Source organism: Stegostoma tigrinum, unplaced genomic scaffold, assembly GCF_030684315.1.
Source record: "Stegostoma tigrinum isolate sSteTig4 unplaced genomic scaffold, sSteTig4.hap1 scaffold_124, whole genome shotgun sequence".
Taxonomy (NCBI): Eukaryota; Metazoa; Chordata; class Chondrichthyes; order Orectolobiformes; family Stegostomatidae; genus Stegostoma; species Stegostoma tigrinum.
The window spans coordinates 488,352-511,410 of NW_026728073.1; the positions used below are offsets into that span (position 1 = coordinate 488,352).

Here is a 23,059-nt window from a genome sequence, read left to right on the forward strand (position 1 = left end):
CTTGGTGTTGTCAGGATGTCAGATTGAGACAAACGTATCGAGCTCTGCTCATCCTTCAGGCTGCTGGAGCTGTACGACAGTATGCTTCTGTCAGGTACTATGCGCAAATCCATGAGGAATGGTATCATCACCCTGACCTACAAGTGGAAGGGAGTGAGGGAGGAAGTTAGAAATCAGCGACCAAGATAATTGGCGAATGTAGCCTACAAAATCCTGTCTCAGTCATGTGTAACTGGGTCAGGTCTGCTCTGCGATTGGTGATTGACCCTGACCAAACCTGTGCTGCAGCGGACAGGACGATCTCTGAGAGCCTCGCGCTCCTAGGGATACGATCACTAGCAGGCAGAACAGAGGGGTGGATACCTGCCTCATCAGCCTGGACCAAGAGAAGGCCTTTGGCAGGATATTGCGTACCAACATGTGGGATGTGCTTTATAAAATGGGCTTTGGGGAGAGAATCTGCAATTGGGCCCGACAGATCTACACCGACATCATTCGCGCAGTCTCAATCTGCGTATGGGAATCACAGAGCTTACCCATCAGATCCAGGGTCTGGCAGGGCTGCCCACTCTATCGAGCCCTTTGCTGAGTCCATCAGTAAGGATGTGAGCCTGAGAAGTGTGATTATTCCAGGTAGAGCGGGCCTGCAGGTCAAAGCGTCCCTGTAAGATAACGATGTCACCAATCTCTGCTCAGCCCCAGTGTCAGTGCGCAGGTTCATGAGCAGCTGTGACCCTTTCAAACTGGCCTCGGGAGCCACGGTCAATCGAGACAAGAGTGAGGCCATGTTCTTTGGGATCTGGCCTGAATGATCCTTCATTCCCTTCACCGTCAGGGCAGATTACCCAAAAGTGCTGGGCACACAGTTCAGAGAGCCTGGGGCGTGCAGAAAGCCTTGGGAGGTGAGGGGTAGGTCATGCCATACAAACCTTATCGAGTTTTTTGAGGATGTGACTAGAAAGGTTGATGAGGGTCGAGCTGTGGATGTGGTGTATGTGGTCTTCAGTAAGGCATTTGATAAGGTTCCCCATGGTAGGCTCATTCAGAAGGTCAGGAGGAATGGGATACAGGGAAACTTAGCTGCTTGGATACAGAATTGGCTGGCCAACAGAAGACAGCGAGTGGTAGTAGAAGGAAAAGATTCTGCCTGGAAGTCAGTGGTGAGTGGAGTTCCACAGGGCTCTGTCCTTGGGCCTCTACTGTTTGTAATTTTTATTAATGACTTGGACGAGGGAATTGAAGGATGGGTCAGCAAGTTTGCAGACGACACAAAGGTCGGAGGTGTCGTTGACAGTGTAGAGGGCTGCTGTAGGCTGCAGCGGGACATTGACAGGATGCAGAGATGGGCCGAGAGGTGGCAGATGGAGTTCAACCTTGATAAATGCGAGGTGATGCATTTTGGAAGGTCGAATTTGAAAGCTGAGAACAGGATTAAGGATAGGATTCTTGGCAGCGTGGAGGAACAGAGGGATCTTGGTGTGCAGATACATAGATCCCTTAAAATGGCCACCCAAGTGGACAGGGGGGTTGTTAAGAAAGCATATGGTGTTTTGGCTTTCATTAACAGGGGGATTGAGTTTAAGAGTCGTGAGATCTTGTTGCAGCTCTATAAAACTTTGGTTAGACCGCACTTGGAATACTGCGTCCAGTTCTGGGCGCCCTATTATAGGAAAGATGTGGATGCTTTGGAAAGGGTTCAGAGGAGGTTTACGAGGATGCTGCCTGGACTGGAGGGCTTATCTTATGAAGAGAGGTTGACTGAGCTCGGTCTCTTTTCATTGGAGAAAAGGAGGAGGAGAGGGGACCTAATTGAGGTATACAAGATAATGAGAGGCATAGATAGAGTTGATAGCCAGAGACTATTTCCCAGGGCAGAAATGGCTAGCACGAGGGATCATAGTTTTAAGCTGGTTGGTGGAAAGTATCGAGGGGATGTCAGAGGCAGGTTCTTTACGCAGAGAGTTGTGAGAGCATGGAATGCGTTGCCAGCAGCAGTTGTGGAAGCAAGGTCATTGGGGTCATTTAAGAGACTGCTGGACATGTATATGGTCACAGAAATTTGAGGGTGCATACATGAGGATCAATGGTCGGCACAACATTGTGGGCTGAAGGGCCTGTTCTGTGCTGTACTGTTCTATGTTCTATGTTCTATGTTCTAGGTGCACATTGTGGGTAAAATCCTGGTCATCAGGTGTGAGGCACTCTCTCTGTTGTTGTGCATGGCACAGTTCTGGCCCATCACCCACACTGCACTGTTTCCCTCATCCGAGCCATCTTCCATTCCTACTGGAAGCCTAAGATAGACCGTGTCTGCAACAACTCCATGTACTAAGCTCTGGCTAAGTGGGGGAAGAACGTACCCAATGTCACCCTCATCCTGATGTCCACCTTGTTGTGCATTAAGCTGTGTGTAGACTCTCAGTACGTAAAGACCAAGTGTCACTATGTCCTGAGGTCCGACCTGATCCCAGTGTTGCGAACGAAGGGACTGGCCTCTCTGCCACGGAAAGCTCCAAGTAGTTGGACCGTTCTATAACATATATCCTTTGTTGTGAAATTTGCAAAGAAACAAACGTCTGACCGCCAGTCCATCAGGTCGTGGTCAGCACGCAGCATGCTCGAGACCCTGTGGGAAAAGGAGAGGCTGGATCCTGTCGTGTAGTTCCCAGAGCAGACTGACAAAGTCATTTGGTACAATGTGTCATCATCAGAACTTTCCAACAAACAACAAAACATAGATTGGCGGGTGGTGAGAATCCTGTCAGATTGTTTATGTGCACCTTGTTGGCCTGTGCCACAGTACACTGCCCTGGAAGTGGCTGTGGGTGAAACCCGAAACATCAGCTTTCCTGCTGCTCTGATGCTGCCTGTCGTGCTGTGTTCATCCAGCCCACACCTAGTTATCGCAGACTCCAGCATGAGCAGTTCCTACTCTCTCTCGGCTCAGTGTGAGACCTTTTACAGTTACCGTATAGTTACAGGGAGTGTGTGGATGAGGCCAGGCTCAATGTTTACCTTCAGCAAAAAGTTATTGGGAGGTGCACGGATGAGGACAGACTTGCTGTGAGACTGTTCACAGTCACCGTATAGTAAGTCGGAAGCATGGAGATGAGGCCAGGCCCACTGTGATACTGTTTACAATCACTGTTTAGTTTCTGGGAGGAGTGTAAATAAGGCCATGCTTGGTGTGAGACTGTTTTGTGTCCCTGTATAATTACTGGAGGTGTGTCAATGAGGTGAGGGCAATTGTCAGACCGTTTACAGTCAAGTAGGACTTCCTGTGAGTTGTGCGAATGAGGCCAGGGCCACTGTGAGACCATTTACAGTCACCGCATCATGACGCGGAAGCGTATAGATGCTGCCAGGCTCCCTGTCAGTAACCAGGTGGTGTGTCCACGAGGCATAACTGGGATGCACTAAAAGCTTGGGGCATAACTGGGACGATGGGGCTGCTGCTGCCGAGGCACAGTCGGGAAGGACCACTGTCTGAGGTTTTCCTGCTGAAGGTAAATGAGGGTCCATTCAGTTATCGGACCCTCCCCGTGTCTCACATGTATGTAAATATTTTTGTTGTATGTCTAAGAGAGGTCTTTGGTTCATTGGGTGGAGCCAAAGTCCAATGCTTTATTTGTTTATTTGATATGCATCTGGACAGAACGCAACTGCAGTTGTGACATTGTACATATACAAAGAGATTTCTTGTGAAAAAGGTGTATTTTTCAAATCAGAAATGTGACTGGGAGGAGTGTGGATGAGCCCAGGCTCACTGTGGGCCTGGTTACGGTCACCACATTGTCACTAAGATGTGTGTATATGAGGCATGGCTGGCTGTGAGACTGTGAAAAATCACTGTAATTAATAAGAGTTTGTTTCTTCAATTATTTGTTGGATGTGTGTGTCACTGACTGGTCCAGCATTTATTGCCCATCCCTAATTGCCCTGGAGATGTTGGTGGTGAGCTGCCTCCTCGAACCGCTGCAGTTCGCCTGTTGTGGGTTGCCCCCACAGTGCCATGAGGGAGGGAATTCCCATCTTTTGAACAGTCGCAGTGAAGGATTCCGGATATATTTCTAAATCAGAATCACGAGTGGCTTGGAGTGGGATTGAAGGAGGTGTTCCCGTGTACTTGATGCCCTTGTCCTTCGAGATGGAAGCTCTAATGGGTTTGGAAGGGACTGCATGAGGAGCTTTGGCGAATTTCTGCCGTGCATCTTGTGGATCTTACACAGTGCTGCTGAGGCCGCTCATCATTGGTGGTGGAGGGAGTGGATGATTGTCGATATCGTGTCAGTCAACTGGGCTGCTTTGTCCTGGATGGAGTCAAGCTTCTTGCATGTTGTCACAGATGCAGCCATCCTGGTAAATGGGGAGCGTTCCATCACAGTCCTGACTTATGCCTTGTAGACAGTGGACACGTTCTGGGGAATCAGGAGGTGGGTGAGCCGCCGCAGCATTCCTCACCTCTGACCTGCTCTTGTAGTCACTGTGTTTGTGTGGTGCGTCTGGTTCAGTTTTTGTTCAAAGCTCACCCCCACGACGGTGACAGTGTGGGATGCAGTGAATGTAACAAATTGTTTGTCAAGGGGTGGTTGTCTCTTGTTGGTGACGGTCATTGCCTGGTATTTCTGTGGTGTGAATGTAACTTCCACTTGTCTGACCAAGCCTGGGTATTGCCCAGATCTAGTTGCATTTGGACAAGGACTGCTTTAGGATCTGAGGAATCATGAATGATGCTGAACATTGTGCAATCATCAGGAACATCCCAACTTCTGGCCTTATGATGAACGCAAGTTCATTGATGAAGCAGCTGAAGATGGTTATATCGGACACTGCCACGAGAAACTCCTGCAGGGATCCCCTGGAGCGAAGATATCTGACCTCCAATAAGATCGTTCATTTTTCTGCGTGCCAGGTATGAGTCCAGCAAGTGGAGAATTTGTCCCCTTATACCCATTGAGTCCAGTTTTGCTCGGGCTTCTTGATGCCACACTTGGTCAAATGTAGTCTTGTTGTAAAGGGCTGGAGCTCTCACTTCCTCTCTGGAATGCAGCTGTATTGTCCATGTTTGAACCAAGGCTGTAATGAGGTCAGGAGCTGAGCTGCCCTGACGTAACCCAAACTGGCCGTCGCTGAGCATGTGCTGCCTGATAACAATGTTACTGACACCTTCTATCACTTTCCTGATGATTGAGTACAGCCTGATAGGGCAGTATATGGCCAGGTTGGATTTGTCCTATGTTTTAAATACAGCACATACGTGGGCAATTTTCCACATTGTCGGGTAGATACCAGTGTTGAAACTGGACTGCAACAGCTTGGCACGGGGAGCGGCACGTTCTGGAGCACAAGTCTTCAGTATTATTGCCAGAATATTGTCAGGGCCTGTGACCTTTGCAGTATCCAGTGTCTGCAAGTGTTTCCTGACATCACGTGGGGTGAATTGAATTTACTGAAGACCGGTATCTGTGATGCTGGCGGAGCCCGAGATGAATCATCCACTTGGCCCTTCTGGCTGAAGATTGCTATGAATACTTCAGCCTTATCTTTTGCACTGATGTGCTGGGCTCTTCCATCATTGAGGATGGGGATATGTGTAGAGTCTTCACGTCCAATCAGTTGTTTAATTGTGCACCACAGTAAATGACGAGATGTGGCAGGACTGCAGAGCTCAGATTTGATCTATTGATGGTGGGATCACTTTGCTGTGTCTATCACTTGCTGGCTATGCTGTTTGGCGGCTTCACCAGGTTTCTTTATTTATTCATTCACAGGACAAGGGCATCATAGAATAGAATCAGAGAATCCCTACAGTGTTTTGGTATTTCCAGGGGGTCCCGGGAGGGGTGGTGTGTCGGTATTTCCAGGGGGTCTCAGGGAGTATGTCAAGACTGACAGTGGGTCGCAGGGAGTTTGTCTGTACAGGGATCTGGGGCTGTGTGTCCGTATTTCGAGGAGCTCCTGGGGAATGTGTCAGTGTTTAGAGGGGACCCTGGGAAATGTGTCATTATATACAGGGAGTCCCAGGGAGTTTCTCAGTACTGAAAGCGGGGACAGGGAATGTGTCAATATTTGCAGCTGGTCCCGGGGAATATATCAGTATTTACAAAGGGTCCTGGGGAGTGTGGCAGTATTTTCAGGGGTTCTCTGGGACTTTGCCAGTATTTAAAGGGTGTCGAGGGAATATGTCAGTATTTAGAGGGCTTCCCGAGGAGTGTGACAGAATTTACAGGGGTCCCGGTGATTGCATCAGTATTTGCAGGGTGTCCCAGGGAGAGTATCGGTATCCGGGGGTGGAGTGTGTCAGTGTTTACGGGATTTCCGGGCTGTGTATCGGTATTTACAGGGGAAATGGGGAATGTGTAATTATTTCCAGGGGGTCCTGGGAGTTTATCAGTGTTTACGGGGGTTCCGTGGAATGTGTCAGTGTTTCGGTGAAGTCCCAGGGAATGTGTTCGTGTTTAGAGGGGTCCTTGGGAAATGTGTCCGTATTTACATGCAGCCCCAGGGAGTTTCTCAGTATTTACAGCGGATTCCAGGGAATGTGACAGTAGTTACAGTGTGTCGTGAGGTGTGTGTCGGTATTTACGGGATATCCCAGTATTTGTGGTTAGTTGCGTAGAGTGTGTCTATACGTACAAGGGTCCGGGTATGTGTGTCAGTACACAGAGGAGGCCGAGGGAATTTTTCAGTGTTTTAAGCGGGCCCTGGGAAACGTGTCAGCGTTTACAGAGGGTCCCTGGGAGTGTGGTGGCATTTTCAGGGATTCTCAGGTACTATGTCAGTATTTACAGGGAGTCCTGCGGAGCGTGTCAGAATTTATAGGGGCTCGGTGCATACTGACACACTCCCCTGGAATCCCTGTAAACACTGGCACACTCCCTGGGACCACCTTGAAATACTGTAGCTCTCCCTAACACCCGCTGAAAAAACAAAGTCCACGGGCCCCCCTGGAACTACTGACGCTCTCCCCAAGTCTCCCTGTCAATCCTGACACAATCCCTGAGATGCCCTGTAAATACTGACCCTCCATGGGACCGCCTGTAACTACTGACACACTCCCGGGAGCACCTGTCAATAATTACAAATTCCCCGGAACACCCTGTAAATACTGACACTCTCACCAAGAGCCCCTGTCAATACTGACACAGTCCCTGAACCCCTGTAGGTCGCGGGAATTTTTCAGTATTTAAAGGAGGCCCCGGGAAATGCGTCAGTCTTTGCAGAGGGTCCCAGGGACTGTCAGTATTTTCAGGATTTGCTGGGACTGTGTCAATATTTACAGGGGGTCCCACGGAGTGTGTCAGTTTTACAGGTGATTTCAGGGGCTTTGTCAGTATTTCCAGGGGGTCACACAGATGTGTCAATATTTACAGTGTGTCCCCGGGGACTCTGTTGGTCTTGACAGGGGATGACCAGGTCGTGTGTCAATATTTACAGGGTGTCACAGGTTGTGTGTGTGTGTCAATATTTACAGGGTGTCCCTGTGAATGTGTGTGTGTGTGTGTGTGTGTGTGTGTGGGTATTTACAAAGAGTCCCTGAGGAGTGTGTCAGTGTTCATTGTGAGTCCAGGAGAGACTGTCAGTATTTATAGGACGTCCAGGGAGACTGTCAGTCTTTACAGGGGGTCCTCAGGAGTTTGTCAGAGGGTGAACGCTGAGGCAGCGCCTCATTATGCAGGTGTCAGAATTCAGATAGTGTCCCTTGATGAGAGGGTCAGTACTGAGGTATTGCAGCTCTGTGAGCAGGTCAGTTCTTAACCAGTGTCTCGTTGTCAAGTGGTCAGTCCTGAGGCAGTGACTCCATGCTGGATGGTCAGTGTTGAGGAAGTGCCTCATTGTTAGAGGAACATTACGGAGGGTAAGTCTCAAGGTAATGGTGACAGAGCTGAGACAGAGCCACATGATCAGAGATTCAGGGCTAAGGGATTGACTCAATCACAGCATTGTCTTGAGGCAGTCCCTCTTTGTGAGAGGTTTAGTTCTGATGGAGCGCATTTGTCAGAGGCGATCCATACTGATCCAGTGCCTCATTGTCGTGGGGTCAGACTGAGAGGCTGCTAAACAATTATCAAGTCAGTTGTGACATATTACAGTTCTATCCTGGGGTCAGTCCTGACAGAGTGCCTCATTGCCAGAGTATCAGTCCTGAGGTATTGAAGCGCTGTCTGAGCATCAGGGGTAGGGAGTGCCTCATTGTCACAGGGTCAGAAATGTGGGAGTGCGTTATTGTCAAAGGGTCAATGCTGAGGGAGTGCTGCCATTTAAGGGGGACAGAATTAAGGAAGTTGCTCACATTTCAAGGGCCAGGACTGAAATAGTTTTGCACTGGGATGTCAGTGTGGAGGAAGGGCCTCAGAAGCAGCGGGTCAGTATGACGGTTTCCCTTATTGTCAGGGGGACAGTTCTGAGGCACTGACTCGTTGTCAGAGGGTCAGTACGGAGGTATTGAATCACTGTCAGCGTATCAGAACTGTGGGGCTGTTTTATTGTCACAGCGTCAAAACTGACGCAGTGCCTCATGAAAAATGGGTTAGAATTGCGAGAGACCCACACATTACACAATCAGTAATGATGTATTGCAGCATTGTGAGATGGTCAGAATGAGAGAGGGCCTCATTGTCACAGGGTCTGCACTGAGCGATTTCATCATTTTCAGGCACTCCGTACCGAGGCAGAGCCTCATTGTGATCGGGTCAGAATTGAAGGAGTGCCACTTGATTACAGGGGCAATACTGAGGTATTGCAGTTCTGTCAGGTGGTCAAATCTGATGGAGCTCCTCATTGTCAGGAGATCAGCACTGTCAGAGCAGAAGGGCTGAGGTGTTACAGGTCTATGAGAGGTCAGTACTACGGGAGTGCCTCATTATCAGAGGTCCAGTACCGAGGGAGTGCACAATCGTCAGACTGTCAGTACTGAGGGAATGCCTGATTGTTCAAAGGGTCAGTACACAAGGAATGTCTCAATGTAATGTATGATTAGAGATGCAGTGCTGAAGGAGTGCCTCATTCTCAGTGTCAGTTCTGAGGCAGGGTCACATTGCTGGAGGGTTGTTCTGACTTGGTGCATTAGTAACAGAGGGTCAATACTGAGGCAGCATCTCATTTTAGGGGCTTAGAATTCATGGGTGCTACATAATTAGGAGGTTAGCCCCGAGGTATTACAGCTCAGGTGCGGTCATTAGTGAGGGGGGAGTGCAACATTGTCAGGGGTCAATTCTGAGGTGTCAGAAAAAGTCCTCCCAGAAACATCAGCAGGACTTGACAAAATCTGTACAAGTGAAGCAATGCCTGGCCCGTTAAATAAGAGCAGGTTTGTTGGAGCCGATATAAACGATAGACCTCAGTGTAATGGAGGAAGCATTGAGGGAGTCCTGTACTGATAATACAAGATAATAATTCATACATAATTGCAGCATTGTCAGAGGATCAGAACAGCCAGAGTGCATGATTATGAGAGACTGAACACAGAGGAGGAGCTTCATTGGAACGGGTTCAGAATTAATGGTGAGCAACACATTCACAAGGTCAGTACGGAAGTATTGCATTTCTATTGGAGGCTCAATACTGAGGAATTACCTCTGTCAGAAGTTCGTACTTTGTCAGTAGTGAGGAATTGTGGCATTGTCACTGTGTTGGTCTGAGAAAGTGCCTCTTTATCAGAGGGTCAGAATTGATGGGAGTGCTACATGATTAGATGCTCAGGACTAACAGATTGCAGGACTGTCGGCGGGTCAGATCTGTGGGAGTGATCATTGTGAGATGGTCGCTGATGTCCAACCCTAAAACACAGAGCGCCCTGTAAATAACTCCTTAAAAAAAAGGCCCCTTTCACTAAACCCGAAAACAGAGCCCCCGTATCTAAGTCCGAACACACAGAACCCACTAAATTACTCCTAAAACACGAAGCTCACTGTGAATAAACCCCAAACACAGATGGCCCTGTAAATGAACACTAAAGAATAGAGCCTCCTAAAACAAACAGCACCCGTGAAATAAAGCCGAAAACACAGGAACCCCAGTGTATAAACCCTGACATTCAGAGCCCCCTGTAGATAAACACTAAAAAAAAGTAAAAACTAAAAGGAACTGTGGATACAGTAAAATCAGGAACAAAAACAAAATTGCTGGAAAAGCTCAGCCCTCACGCTAGCCCAATCCGGCACTCAGCAGAGCCTCAGGCCCAAACTAAACCAAGCTTCAGCCGCACTCCTCGCCCTCACACACGGAGCCGCCTGCACAGAGACCCTCAAACGCCTTTCTCTCATCCGGAAAAAGCGGGCTTCACTGTAAATAACCCCTAAAACACAGAGTCCTGTTTAATCAAACTTCTACAATATCAACTTCACCCCCTGTAATTATACGCTCAAATACAGAGACCCCTTTAAATGAACACGAACACATTTCCCCCAGGAAGTAAAAGGTGAAATACCGGGTTCCTTCGAAACAAAGCCGAAGGCACAGAGCACCTGTCAATACACCCCAACATCGAGCCGACCTGTATATTATCCGTAAAACAGGGCCCCTTACAAATAAACCCTAAAAGACAGAGCTGGCTGTAAGTAAAGAGCCCCTTGTAAATAAATACCAAAACACACAGTAAAAACCGGAAGAACTGCGGATGCTGCAAATCAGGGAAATATCCAAAGTTGCTGGAAAAGCTCAGCAAGTCTGACAGCATCTGTGAGGGAAAAGAAAGAGTTAACGTTTTGGGTCAGGTGATCCTTCCTCTGAACCTCTGGCTGGTGCGTCTTCAGTTATGCAGGGTGAATTGCTTTAAAATATCCTTTTTCTGTGAGGCTCTATAACATTATAATAGAAAAACATCAGAACTAAGCAGGAGTAGGCCATCCGGCCCCTCGAGACTGCCCCGCTGTTCAATAAGATCCTGGCTGATCTTTTTGAGACTCAGCTCCACTCACCCACTCGCTCACCATAAGCCTAAATTCCTTTCATGTTCATAACGTGATCTGGTCTTGCCTTAAACACATTCAGCGAGGTAGTTTCAACTGCTTCACTGGGCAGGGTATTTCACAGATTGACAACCCTTTGGGTGAAGAAGTTCCTCCTGTCCTGACATCTGCTTCCTTTTATTTTGAGCTATACCCGCCTCCTCCTCGTTTCACCTGCCAGTGGAAACAACCTCCCTGTCTCCACCTTATCTATTCCCTTCATAATCTTGTATGTTTCTAGAAACTCTCCCCTCATTCTTCTGAATTCCACTGAGTATAATCCCAGCCAACTCAGTCTCTCCTCATATTCCAACCCTCTCAACTCTAGAATCAACCAAGTCAGTCTCCTCTGTGCCCCCTCCAGTGAGAGTATATCCCTTCTCAAGTCAGGAGACCAAAACTGCACACAGTAGTCCAGGTGGAGCTTCATCAGGACCCTATACAGCTGCAGCATAGCCTCCCTGTTTTTAAACTCCATCCTTCTCGCAATGACAGACAAAATTCTATTTGCCTTTATGCACCTGCTGCAATGTTACTTTTAGCGATTCCTGCACAACGACACCCAAGTCACTTTGCACAGTAACATGCTGCAATTTTTTTACCATTTGAACCATAGCCTACTTTGTTGTTATTCCTATCAAAATGGATGACCTCACATTTATTGACATTGAACTCCATCTGCCAGACCATTGCCCACTCACTTAGACTGTATAACCATCTGCAGGCCTTCAGTTCTTCTGCACACTTTGCTCTACCGCTCATCTTAGTGTCATCTGCAAATGTTGACACACCACACTTCATCCCCGACTATAAATCATCTGTATCAATTGTAAACAATTGCAGTCCCGACACTGATCCCTGAGACACACTACTAGCCACTGATCGCCAACCAGATAAACACTCATTTACCCCTACTCTTTGTTTTCTGCTAGTCAATCAATCCTCTGTCCATGCCAATACATTACCTGTAATGTCATGCAACTTTATCTCATGTCGCAGCCTTGGCATCTAGTCAAATGCCTTCTTGAAATCCAGATACATGATATCCACAGGTTCCCCATTGTCCACCATGCAAGTATGTCCTCAAAGAATTCCACCAAATTAATTAAACATGACCTCCCCTTCATGAGCCCATGCTGGCTGTTCCCAATGAGACAATTTATATCCAGTTGTCTTGCTATTATCTTCCTTAATGATGGATTCACGCATTCTCCCAACAACCGAAATTAAGCTAACTGACCTATAGTTACGTGCTTTTTGAAAAACAGCCAATGTGACACCACTGTTTAAAAAGGAAGTTTACAATCTGCGGGAACCAGCCCAGATTCCAGTGAATTTTGGTAAATAATTACTGGTGCAAGCCTCTTTACTATACTGTTGTACAAAAGGTCCTCTTTACCAATGCGCCCACAAGCACTACATATTAGCGCTCTCACGCTCTCATTCATTCATAACTTTACTGACCTCTTACTGGCATAGCTTGTTTAATATTACCGCATTTCATTCAAAAAATTGCCAGCTAGTCATACCTTTCACTATGAAAGGGAGGCTGAATTAAAATGCTCCTTCCACCCCATTTACAGCCCTTTCACAGTTTTAATCCTCACGGCTTTATTTTGCTGACAGCTGCAAAACGTGTGTCTACATCAGTGTCTATCCCTGAGTACATGTTAATTTTCTAACCTATTCAGAACAATACCATCGTGTCATCGTTTGAAGAAGCATAATATTAATCAGCCCTCAGCAACCGTCTCCCAGGACTTGAATAGCTTGCGGGATATCAGACAAGTTTTCTGCATTAGCAGAGATAGTAGGAACAGCAGATGCTGGAGAATCTGAGATAACAAGGTGTAGAGGTGGATGAACACAGCAGGTCAAGCATCAGAGGAGCAGGAAGATTGATGTTTCAGGCCTAGATGCTTCTTCAGAAATTGGGAAGGGGAAGGAGGTTCTGAGATAACGAGAGAGAGGGGGAGACGGATAGAAGATACATAGAGGAGAAGGTAGGTGGAGAGGAGACAGACAGGTCAAAGAGGTGGGGATGGAGCCAGTAAAGGTGAGGGTAGATGGGGATGTAGGAAGGAGCTGGGTCAGTCCAGGGAGGATGGACAGGTCAAGGGAGCGGGATGAGGTTAGTAGGTAGGAGACGGAGGTTGGGGCTTGAGGTAGGAGGAAGGACAAGGGTAGGGAGGCAAGGGCGAGCTGGGCTGGTTTTGGGATGCGGTGGGGGAGGAGAGATTTTGAAGCTTATGAAGCCCATATTGACACCATTGGGCCGCAGGGTTCCCAAGCGGAATATGAGATGCTGTTCCTGCAAACTTTGGGTGACATCGTTGTGGCACTGCAGGAGGCTCAAGATGGACATGTCGTCTGAGGAATGGGAGGGGGTGTTGAAACAGTTCGCGACTGGGAGGCGCAGTTGTTCAGTGCGAACTAAGTGTAGGTATTCTGCAAAGCGGTCCCAAAGCCTCCACTTGGTTTCCCCAATGTAGAGGATGCCACAACGCGAGCAGTGGATGCAGGAGACCACATTGGCAGATGTGCAAGTGAACATCTGCTTGAGGTGGAAAGTGTTCTTAGGGCCTGGGATGGGGAGTGAGGGGAGTGGTATAGGGGCAGGTGTAGCACTTCTTGCAGTTGCAGGGAACAATGTGCCAGCTGTATTGGGGCTGGAGGGGAGTGCGGAGCAGACAAGGCAGTCACAGAGACAGTGGTCCCTCCAGAAAGCAGATAAGGGTGGGGAGGGAGATATGTCTTTGGTGGAGTCGGATTGAAGATGATGGTTGGAGGATGATACGTTAGATCCAGAGGTTGGTGGCGTGGTACGTGAGGATGAGGGGGATTGTGTTTTGGTTGTTATTGCGGAGAGGGGGCATGAATTACGGGAAATGTGGGAGACGCGGTCAAGGGCGTTCTCGACCACTGTGGGAGTCGTGGGGAGGATTTGCGGTCCTTGAAATATTAGGAAACCTGAGATGTATTGGAGTGGAATGCCTCATCCTGGGAGCAGGTGTGGTGGAGGTGAAGGAATTGAGAACAGGGGATGTTATTTTTGCAGGAAGGTGGGTGGGAGGAGATGTATTCTAGGTAGCTGTGGGAGTCGGTGAAATAGATATCAGTTTCTAGGTGGTTGCCGGAGATGGAAACAGAGAGGTCCAGGAAGGTGAGACAGGTATTAGAAACAGTCCAGGTGAACAGGTATTAGAAATAGTCCAGGTGAACTTATGGTTGGAGTGGAAGGTGTTGGTGAAGTGGATGAACTGTTCAAGCTCCTGGTGGGAGCACGAGGCGACGCCGATACAGTCGTTAAGTTATTGAGGAAGAGGTGGGTTTCGGGCCAGTGTCGCTACGGAAGAGGGACTGTTCCATGCAACCCACAAAAAGGCAGGCATAGCTTGGGCCCATGCGATGTTTCTTGTGACTGCAGCCCCCTGGCGGCCCGCCCGTGGTGGTGCTCATCTTTGCTGCGATCTGCCGGCTCGGTCCCCGAAAGGCAGCATCGGTTCCCCATCTCCACCCTCCCGACAAACCAACCCTTTAAAGGCGGAAGGCACCCACCCCTTATCATAAAGGTCAGGTTGCGGGGTGGGGGGGCACGGCGAGAGGGTGCCAGAGGCTGCTTTTATTTTGGCGCAACCCTAATCTGGGGGTTATCTAGCATTCCCGCACCCGCAGAAATAGGGATTATGGGTGCACACCGCTAATTTTGGATTCCTCTTTCGAATAAAAAGTAGAGGGGGAGTGTGAATAGGGTTTTGGGATGGGGGATGGGATAGGGTGTGGGTGTGGGGGTGGGGGTGTAGGTCGGGTTGGGGGAGAGGAGGAAGAAGGTGCCCCTCTCCTTCCATTTGAGGGTGCGTACCCACAATTTGGCCCCTTAGGCTCTTTCCTGTTCTGGTTAGGGTTAGGCCAATGGTGAAGGTTAGGGTTTGGGCTGAGGTTAGGGTGAGGGCTGATGCCTGGCACTCCCTCCATACTGACCCTCGAATATGTATGTACACCCTAAAACACAGAGTTTCCGGTAAATATGCCCTAAATCACAGAGTACCGTGTAAATCAGCCCAAAAAAGAGAGGGCCCTGAAGATAAGCCCTGTAACGCTGAGTTCACTGTAAATAAACCCTAAAACACAGATCACTGTAAACAAACCCAAAGACACAGAAAACCCTGTAAATAAACCATGAAATACAGAAAACCCTGTGAATAAACTCTAAAAACACAGATCTCACTGTAAATAAACCCTAAACACAGATCTCACTACCGACAAACCCTCAATCAGAGAGCTCCCTGTAAGTAAACCCTAACGCAAAGCTAGCTGTAAATAAACCCTAAAACACAGTGCCCTCTGTAAACAAGCTCTAAATCAGAGCTCACTGTAAATATTCCCTAAAACACGGAGATCACTGTAAAAAAGAAACTCAGAACAAAGAGCCACTCGTAAATTTTCCTAAAACACAGAGTCCCTTGTAAAAAGCCCGAAAACACAGAACCTCCTGTAAATAAAACCTAGAGCACAGAACCTTCTGTAAATAAACTATTAAACACAGTAACAAAGTTGCTGGAAAAGCTCAGCAGGTCTGACAGCATCTGTGGAGGAGTAAAATGAGTTAACTTTTCGAGCCTGGGTACCCTTCCATTCTGAGGAAGGGTTGCTGGACCTGAAAAGTGAACTCGTTTTTCTCCTCCACAGATGCTGCCAGACCTGCTGAGCTTTTCCAGCAACTTTGTTTTTGTTCCTGATTTACAGCATCCACAGTTCTTTTGGTTCTTATTAAACACAGAACCCACGTTAGATAAAACCTAAAGCACAGAGCTCAAGTACATAAAGTACATAACCATAAACGCACAGCCCCCAGTAAATAAGATTTAGGGCTGAGGCTAGGTTTCTTGTTTATGCAAGTGTGAACATTAGGGCTGAGGCTAGGCTTAGGTTTAAAGCCTTAACAGATCAAATAATATGACAGATTAGTTTACAATTAAAGATCATTGTGACTGTGGTCACAAGGTGAAGAGCTGGATGAACGCAGCAGGAAAAGCAGCAACAGAGGAGCAGGAAAGCTGACGTTTCGGGCCGAGACCCTTCTTCAGAAATGGGGGAGGGGAAGGGGGTTGTGAAATAAATAGGGAGAGAGGAGAGGCCGATAGAAGACGGATAGAGGAGAAATTAAGTGGGAGGACGGGATAGGTGGGAGGAAGGACAGGTTAGGGAGGCAGGGACCAGCTGGGCTGGTTTTGGAATGCGGTCGGGGAGGGGAGATTTTGAAGTTTGTCAAGTCCACATTGACACCATTGGGGTACAGGGTCCCTAACCTGTCATTCCTCCCACCTCAAAACCCAGCCCCATCTCCTACCTACTAACCTCATCCTGCCCCCTTGGCCTGTCCATCCTCCCTGGACTGACCTATCTCCTCCCTAACTCCCACCTACATTCACCTTTACTGGCTCCATCCCTGCCTCTTTGGCTTGTCTGTCTCCTCTCCACCGATCTTCTCCTCTATCCATTTTCTGTCTGCCTCCCCCCTCTCCCTATTTATTTCAGATCCCCCTCCCCCTACCATTTCTGAAGAAGGGTCTCGCCCAAAACGCCAGCCTTCCTGCTCATTTGCTGCTGCTTGGCCTGCTGTGTTTATCCAGCTCTACACCTTGTTAACCCTGTAAATATGCTCTCAAGCACAGACACCCCTTTAAATAAATCCTAAGAAGGGTCATTCAGGAAATAAAATGTAAAAGAAACCATAAAAGCCAGAGTCCCTGTAAATAAAGTGTAAAACATAGAGCTCCGAGTAAATAAATCCTGAAACACAGTGCCCCCTGCAAATCCTCCCTTAAACTAAGCCTCCTGCAAATAAACTCGCAGAGGCGACTGTAAACAAACCCCAAAACACAGGACCTCCAGTTAATAAAGCCTAAAACAGAAGGCCCACTGTAAATCAACATGATAAAACACAGCTCCCACTGCAGCACTGCGAATTAGTCGGATTGAGTTAGTACCTCAGTCAGCAAGTCAGTTCTGAGGCAGGGCCTCTTTGTCAAAGAGTCAGATTTGAGGGAGTACCATTGGATGATGGTTATTGCAGCACTGTGAGAGTACTGGAGTGAGAGAGCACCTCACTGTCAGAGGGTCAGTACTGAGGGGGTACCTCACTGTCAGAGAATCAGTACTGAGGGAGTACCTCACTGTCAGACGGTCAGTACTGAGGGAGTACCTCACTGTCAGAGAATCAGTACTGAGGGAGTACCTCACTGTCAGAGGGTCACTACTGAGGGAGTACCTCACTGTCAGAGAATCAGTACTGAGGGAGTACCTCACTGTCAGAGGGTCAGCATTGAGGGAGTTCCTCACTGTCAGACAATCAGTACTGAGGGAGTACCTCACTGTCAGAGGGTCAGTACCGAGGCAGTACCTCACTGTCAGAGGGTCACTACTGAGGGAGAACCTCACTGTCAGAGGGTCAGTACTGAGGGAGAACCTCACTGTCAGAGGGTCAGTACTGAGGGAGCACTTCATTGTCAGAGGGTCAGTACTGATGGAGGACCTCACTGTCAGCGAATCAGTACTGTTGTCATGTTCGTTTTCGGAGACCCTCACGGATTTGTTGCAATAACAAGACACTGACCTGTTTAGGAAAACACGAATCCTTTTATTACCAAGCAAGTACAAGCTGTGGAGAATCACAGTACTTAACCCGGCACAGAGCGCAGAGTCTCGCAGGTAATTCTCCCCGAGCAGCGGACAGTCCCCGCTCTTCATACTTTACAAAATACATGATACATAAAATAATTACACATTTTACAATGACATGATACATAAAACAATTACTACAACAGACAAAGACGGGATACCAAACAATTATTACATCAAGAACGTGAAAGACCAGGATGTAGTCCCGAAGATAATAAAATGTGAGGCTGGATGAACACAGCACATCTCAGGATGCTGCTGGACTTGCTGTGTTCGTCCAGCCTCGCATTTTATTATCTTGGATTCTCCAGCATCTGCAGTTCCCATTTTCACAGGATATCGTGTCGATTGCTCTTGAAGTGGCTGCTGATGGCATGAGGCGATTTCAAGTTGTTATCCGGACAGATTGTTCTAACCAGACACACTGGCAACTTGAAATCACAAATTCAGTGCCCTGGCCCCTTTGTCAGCGACAGAAATTGCATGCTTTAGAAGTTTCACACCTTTACAAATGTTCCCCACCGAAACCTATTTGACACAGTTTAATTCTAATTGTATTCAGTCAGGAAGCTTCAGACAGTGTCTGCATACCGATGTGTGGGAAGACAAAGAGTTACAAAAGTTTTACACTGAATTCCTAGCTGGGCAGGAAGCTTCAGGGCAGTGCCTGCATCCCTGTGCGTAGGCAGATAAAAGACTTTAATTTGTAGAAGTATAGAAATCAATGGGATGTTATACAATAACATCTCATTGTGAGAGTACCTCATGGTCAGAGGGTCAGTACCGTAGACGTGCAGTGTTGTCTGACGGCCAATCGGGTCAGGATTGGGGGCTCTTACAGGGACAGGACTGAGGTATTTGAAATAGGGCAATGACTGGTGTGGATCCTTTTTATTTTTTTAAAATTAGACGACACCAGAAAGATTATCAACCCGATGTGATTTGATTGGGCTGACAATCAGTTGATGACAGCAGAAAGGTCAGTGGCCTGATTACCGCGGCCGGGACTTGAGATTTCACTCTTGCCGACCTTCTCATTCTTCTCACTCAATTTCACGGAAGAGCTGTTTTGAGAGAGAGTAGGAACTTTCTGAAACTGATCGCGGGCCCTAGTCAATATGTATCTAACAGAGATGTGGTAAAGCAGAAACTTGTTTGATGTCCCGCCAGCTATTCAAGTCCTGGGAGACGTTTGTTGAGGGCTGATTAATATTATAATTATTCATAGTTTCGGGTGACACGATGGATGGGAAGATATTGTTCTGAATAGATTAGAAAATTAACATAGTCAGGGATTGACTCTGATGTAGACACAGGTTTGGACACTGTCAGGAACACGAGTTCAAACTGTGAAAAGGCAGTAATGCGTGGAAGGAACATTTTAATTTATAGTCTCCCTTTATTAGTGAAAAGTATGGCAAGATCATGAATGAATGAATGAAATGCGTAACAGGAAACAGAGGACCCTAGTGAGTGGTCAGTAAAGTTATGAATGAATGAGAGCGCGATCGTGGTCACATGGAGCGCTGTGGGTTCTTCGGTAAAGAGGATATTTAGTACAACAGTAAAGAGGCTTATGATATAATGTCACAGAAAAACCACACAAAAGGATATTTGAAGGCGATGGGCCCTGTATCACTAAAGACACACCAGCCAGCCTCCGGAAGCCTTGTTAAGTGCTAACCGATATGAGTAAACAGGGCAGACCACAGGATATTCAGGGGCAAAGGTTACAAGATTAATAAGTGACCACTTTTCTGAAGAAGGGTCTAGGCCCGAACCATCAGCCTTCCTGCTGCTGGGCCTGCTGTGTTCATCCGGCTCAACACCTTGTTCTCTCAGACCACGTGAGCGAACGAGTTTGGCGTGTTTGAGTCTGACTGGTAAATATGTGATACACAACCATTTGATGTTACTGACTGCCTGGTGAATTGAAAACTGAAATAACTGCGGATGCTGCAAATCAGGAACAAAAACAAAGTTTCTGGAAAAGCCCAGCAGAACTGAGGGAGGTTCTGTGGAAGGGTCACCGAACCGGAACCGGTTAGCTCTGTTTTTCAACTGACAAATGCTGCCAGACCTGCTGAGCTTTTGCAGCAACTTTGTATTTTTTTTCTGATTTCCAACATCCGCAGTTTTTTTGGGTTTTTACTCAGTGTTTTAGGGTTTATTTACAGGGCGCTCTTCATTTATCGCGAGCTCTGTCTTTTAGGGTTTATTTGTGAAGGGCCCTGCCTTACAGATAGTTTACAGGTCGGCTCAGTATTCGGGTGCATGAAGAGGTGCGCTGTGTTTTCGGCTTTATTCAGCCGTGTCTTTTCCTCTCTACTTCCTGGGGGATGTGTGTTCGAGTTCTTTTTAAAGGGGTCTGTGTGTTTGAGTGTACAATTGTAGGGGTCTCTGTGTTTTACACTGTCCTGTATGTTTTTGACTTAATTTACAGGGTAGATCTGTGCTTTGTGGCTTATTTGCAGGGGGCTCTGTGTTGCAGTGCTTATACACTGGCGGGGGGGAGTTCTCTGTTTTCGGGTTTATTTACAATGAGGCCTGTGTTTTAGGGTTATTTACAAAGAGCTCTGTGATTTAAGATTTACATAGAAAGGCTGTATTCTAAGGTTTATTTGCAGAAAGCAGTGTAGTTTAGGATTTATTTCCAGTGAGCTCTAGGCTTTAGCATTTATTTACAGGAGGATCTTCATTTCATGGTTTTGTTACGGTTGGGTCTTTGTTTAAAAAAAACCCTGAAACAATGAGCTCCGTGTCTTATGGTCTAATTACAGTGCCATCTGTGTTTTTGAGTTTATTTGCAGAGCATTCTGTGTTTTGGGGTTTATTTCCAGGAGGCTCTCTGTTTTAGGGTTTGTTTGCAGGATCCTCTGTGTTTTAAGATTTAATTTACATGGGTGTTTTTCCTGCTTATTTGCATGGGTACTCTCTGTTTGAGGCACTGGCTGAGTCCTGACCTTCTGACAATGTGGTACTCATTCAGATCTGATCCTCCAGCAATGAGGTACTGTGTCAGAACTGATCCGCTGACAGTAAAGCACTGCCCCCTCAGTTCTGACCCTCTGACAGAGCTGCAATCGTTCAGGACTGAACTTCTAATCATGTTGTACTCCATCAACTCTGAACCCAATGCATTGAGGTACTGACTCAGTATTTACTGTGTGCAAGTAATATACTCACTCAGAACTAACCCTCTAGCAATGTGAGCCTGCCTCAGAACTTACCCTGTAACAATGAGGCACTGACCTCAGCACCAAATCTCTAATTACTTGGCTCTCCCCAGTTTTGAGGCACTCCTTCTGTACTGACCCATGAACAATGAGGCACACACTCAAGAATGATCCTTCATTGAGGTATCACCTTATAACAGAGCTATTGACATCTTTGGACTGTGTGTAATAATGAGGCACTGACTTGGTTCTGACCCTCTCACAATGAGGCATTCTCTCAAGTCTTACTGCATTAAAATGAGGCACGCTCTGACTGATCTGAAATGCCTCAGTCTAAACCCTCTGACTAATCTGAAACACCACTTCTTAGACCCTCTAAATGGCAATCTTTTAATTCTGACACCATAACAGTGAGGGTCTGCCTTGGTGCTGACACTCTGTCAAAGAGACGCTGCCTCAGAACTGAGCTGCTGACAATTAGCCATTGCCTTAGGTACTGATGAGTGAATAAAAAGGCCCTCTCTCAGCACTGACACTGAAGCAATGAGGTATTGTCACAGAACGAGCCCACAAAGGGCTCATAATTGAGGGAGTGCCTACTGATTGAAGGGTGCGGATTGAGGTGTTGCAGAACTGTCAGAGGGTCAGAACTGAGGTATTGCATCATTGTCAGATGGTCCATTCTGAGGCAGTGCCTCAGTGTCAGAATTGAGGGTATGCACATGTTTAACTCATCAGGAATGAGCTTTATGCAGCTCTATCAGAGGCTCAGCACTGACTGCCTGCCTCATTCTCATAGGATCAACACTGATATATTGAAGCACTGTTAGATCTTCAGTGTTGAGTGGGTCAGAACTGAGGGAGTGCATTGCTGTCAGAGGCAGTGCCTCATTATGCAGGTGTCAGAATTCAAGGCATGCCCCATGAATGGAGGGTCAGGACTGAGGTATTGCAGCTCTATTCAGAACCAGTGGCTCGTTGTCAAGCGGTCAATGCTGAGGCAGCGACTCAATTCTGTATGGTCAGTTTTGAGGAAGTGCCGCATTATTAGAGGGCCAATACGAAGGGTAAGTCTCAATGTAATTGTGACAGAACTGAGACAGAGGCGCATGATCAGAGATGAGATTACCTAGAGTGTGGAAACAGGCCCTTCAGCCCACTAAGTCCACACCGCCCGTCGAAGCATCCCAGCCAGACCCATCCCCCTCGAACCCACACACCCCTGAACACTACGGGCAATTTAGCATAGCCAATCCACCTAGCCTGCACATCTTTGGTCTGTGGGAGGAAACTGGAGCGCCCACGTAGGAGGAGGCCCACATAGATAGCGGGAACTGCCGATGCTGGGGAATCTGAGATAACAAAGTGTAGAGCTGGATGAACACAACAAGCCAAGCAGCATCATCCAGCTCGACACCTGTTATCTCAGATTCTTTCGCGTCCATTTTCTGATGAAAGATCTAGATCAAAAACGTCAGCTTTCCGACTCCTCTGATGCTGCTCGGCCTGCTGTGCTCATTCAGCTCGACCCCTTGTTATCATAGAGACAGCACATGTTGGGTGTCTTTGCTACATCATGTTTTCTCAGTGTCATAAGAACTTAGATGAATGGCTTCAACATACAAATAATTTTAATGTGAATAAATTTACATTTGGACTCTGATAAAATAAGAAGGAACCTAGACTTGTTTGAAAATTAAACCGACTTACTTAATTCAGCCATATAATTGGCATAAAAATATAAGAAATTAATCCTACTCACAATCTTGGAGATGTGTTTGTTTGGAATTAGGGTGTTGAAGGTGGAGATGTGGTCAATAAGTAGGAGCTTGACGTAGATGCCCATGTTATCTGGACGTTCCAGAGATATGTGTAAAGCCAAGGAGAGGGCATCTACCATGGATCTGCTGCATCAGCAGGTGAATTGCAGTGGATCAAGGGAATGTGGGAGGCTGGAGTTGATGTGACCCATGACCAACCTCTCAAAACACTTGATAGTCATAAATATGGATGGAAGAGCCGCTGGGCAGTAGTCATTGAGGCTTCTGGAAAAAATTGCTGACATTCAGTGCAAGGATCTTAAAGCATTAGCATGAACGTCAGAAAATTGGAGAAGCCTCGAGCATATGAGCACAGGTAGCTGAGGGTAGGGATGGCGGGTATTACAGAAATCAAAGAGGGCGAGAGAGTGAGTCAGAGATCATAGTGAGCAAATGATTAGCCTGGTAGGCAGTGGAAATACATGATTTTACA

At 47.3% G+C, this 23,059-nt stretch overlaps 1 protein-coding gene across 3 annotated transcripts in view; it reads left to right on the top strand.

Moving 5' to 3' along the window:
- The window catches only part of LOC132207693 (utrophin-like), a 425,643-nt gene that overhangs the window by 334,563 nt on the left and 68,021 nt on the right, over positions 1 to 23,059 (top strand). The gene's annotated exons all lie outside the window — the stretch shown is intronic.